This window comes from Eriocheir sinensis, chromosome 61 (genome assembly GCF_024679095.1).
Source record: "Eriocheir sinensis breed Jianghai 21 chromosome 61, ASM2467909v1, whole genome shotgun sequence".
NCBI lineage: Eukaryota > Metazoa > Arthropoda > Malacostraca > Decapoda > Varunidae > Eriocheir > Eriocheir sinensis.
Genome location: NC_066569.1, coordinates 9,804,090 through 9,806,589, shown reverse-complemented (window position 1 = coordinate 9,806,589; position 2,500 = coordinate 9,804,090). Strand labels below are relative to the sequence as shown.

Sequence of the window (2,500 nt, the reverse complement as noted above, 5' to 3'; positions counted from 1 at the left end):
AAGAGAGAAAAGAGAGGAAAGGGGAAAGAAAAGAAGGGTTAGAGGAGGAGGAGGGAAAGAGAAGGGAGGAATGGAAGGGGAGAAATAGGGAGGAAAATGAGAGGAAAGGGAGAGAAAAGGGGAAGAGGGAGAAGGAAAAGGAAAAGAAGAAAAACGAAGAAAAAAGAAAAGAAGGAAAAAAGGAATAAAGGAAAGGAGAGTAAAGGAAGAGAGAGAGAGAGAGAGAGAGAGAGAGAGAGAGAGAGAGAGAGAGAGAGAGAGAGAGAGAGAGAGAGAGAGAGAGAGAGAGAGAGAGAGAGAGAGAGAGAGAGAGAGAGAGAGAGAGAGAGAGAGAGAGAGAGAGAGAGAGAGAGAAGTTTAGAGGAAGCAAAGGAGGAGAATTAGGGAAGGGAAGGCGCGGGAATTTTAAGAGGGAAAAATTTTCACTTATATTAAAGTGGTTTAAGGGCCACAAGAGGAGGAGGAGGAGGAGGAGGGGAGGAGGAGGAGGAGGAGGAGGAGGAAGAGGAGGAGGAGGAGGGACAAATATGTTCTTTCCTCCAACATGTGTGTACAGGAAGAGACGTGACTTGGGTGAGAGAGAGAGAGAGAGAGAGAGAGAGAGAGAGAGAGAGAGAGAGAGAGAGAGAGAGAGAGAGAGAGAGAGAGAGAGAGAGGCAACAGACAGAAACTAACGACAGAGAAATATGAAAAAAAAGAAAAAAAAGAAAAACAGGCAGACAGACAGACAGGAGAATGAAGAGAGAGAGAGAGAGAGAGAGAGAGAGAGAGAGAGAGAGAGAGAGAGAGAGAGAGAGAGAGAGAGAGAGACCCTCCCCTTTATCCCCCCTCTCCCCCCTTCCCCATCATCTCCCCCCCTTCTTCCCCTTCATCTCCCCTTCTTCCCCCTTCATCTCCCCTTCTTCCCCATCATCTCCCTTTCTTCCCTCTCATCTCCCTCCTCCACCTTCATCTTCCTCTTCCCCCTTCATCTCCCCTTCATCTCCCCTCCTTCCCTTTCATCTCCCATCCTTCCCCCTTTCATCTCCCCTCATTTCCCCCTTTACCTCTTCCCCCTTCCCCCTTCATCTCCCTTTCTTCCCCTTCATCTTCCCTCCTTCCCCCTTCATCTCTCCTCCTTCCCTCATCTCCCTCCCCTCATCTCCCCCTCTTTCCCCTTCACACCTACCCCTCTCCCTCTACACTCCCTCCTCCCCCCTCCCCCCACCCCCACCCCCGTCACAAATTTTCCTTAAGCCCCTCACTTACTCACTCTGTCTCCGTTTTCTTCCGTGTTCATAAATCACTCTATCAAACCACACGCCCGTTTTCTTTCAAGGCTGCCCCCACTCCCCCTCCTCCCCCCTCCCTACCCTCCCTCTCCTCCCTTTCAGAATGTGTCTCCCCTCTTTATCTAAGCCGAAGGGCGAGAGAGAGAGCGAGGGGGGGGGGGGGGGAGGTACAAATGGGGGAGCCGGGGCGTGCAGAGATTAAGGAAGGAGAGAGAGAGAGAGAGAGAGAGAGAGAGAGAGAGAGAGAGAGAGAGAGAGATGCGGTCAGTCTCCTCCCCCATCATTCAACACACGGAGGTGACATCTGGCAGAGGAGGAGGAGGAGGAGGAAGAGGAGGAGGAGGAGGAGGAGGAGGAGGGAAGAAAGGAGGAAGAAGACGAAGTTGGAAAGTATTGAACGAAGGAAACTTGAGTAACTAAATAGAGAGAGAGAGAGAGAGAGAGAGAGAGAGAGAGAGAGAGAGAGAGAGAGAGAGAGAGAGAGAGAGAGAGAGAGAGAGAGAGAGAGAGAGAGAGAGAGAGGAATGTATTAATATTTACGTTGAATAGAGAAAAAAATAGGAAGGAAAGAAGGAAAAAGAAGGAAAGAAAGAAAGAAACAAGGAAGATGGAAGGAAAGGGAAAGTATTTAAAAGAAGAAAGAAAAGAAGAAACGAAGGAAGGAAAAGAGGAAGAAATAAAGGAAAAAAATAGGAAAGGATATGAAAAGGAAAGAAATTAAAAAAGAGAAATAGGAAAAGAAAGAAAATAAAAAGAATGAATAGAGAAAGCGAAGGAAAGAAGGAAGAGAAGGAGAGGGAAGGAAGATAAGGAAGGAAGGAAGGAAGAAGAGAAGGAAGAGAAGAAAGAATGAAAGGAAGAAGAGGAGGATAAAGAAAGGAAGGAAGAAATTGAGAGAGAGGAGAAAGGAAGGAAAAAGAGAAGGAAGGAAGAGTAGAAAGGAGGAAAGAAGGAAGAGAAGAAAGAATGAAAGAAGGAAGAGAAGAATAAAGAAAGGAAGGAAGAAATTAAGGAAAAGAAGAAAAGGAAGGAAAAAGAGAAGGAAGGAAAAGTAGAAAGGACGGAAAAATGAAAAGAAGAAAAGATGAAAGGAAGAGAAGAATAAAGAAAGGAAGGAAGAAATTGAGGGAAAAAGAATAAAAATGAAGGAAAAAAGAGAAAGAAGGAAGAGTAGAAATGGTGGAAGAATAGATGGAAGGAGGAAGAGAAGGAAAATAAAGAAAGAAAGG

At 46.2% G+C, this 2,500-nt stretch overlaps 1 protein-coding gene across 7 annotated transcripts in view; it reads left to right on the top strand.

The window, feature by feature from the left end:
• Positions 1-2,500, top strand: part of LOC126986413 (lachesin-like) — a 105,790-nt gene that overhangs the window by 91,492 nt on the left and 11,798 nt on the right. The gene's annotated exons all lie outside the window — the stretch shown is intronic.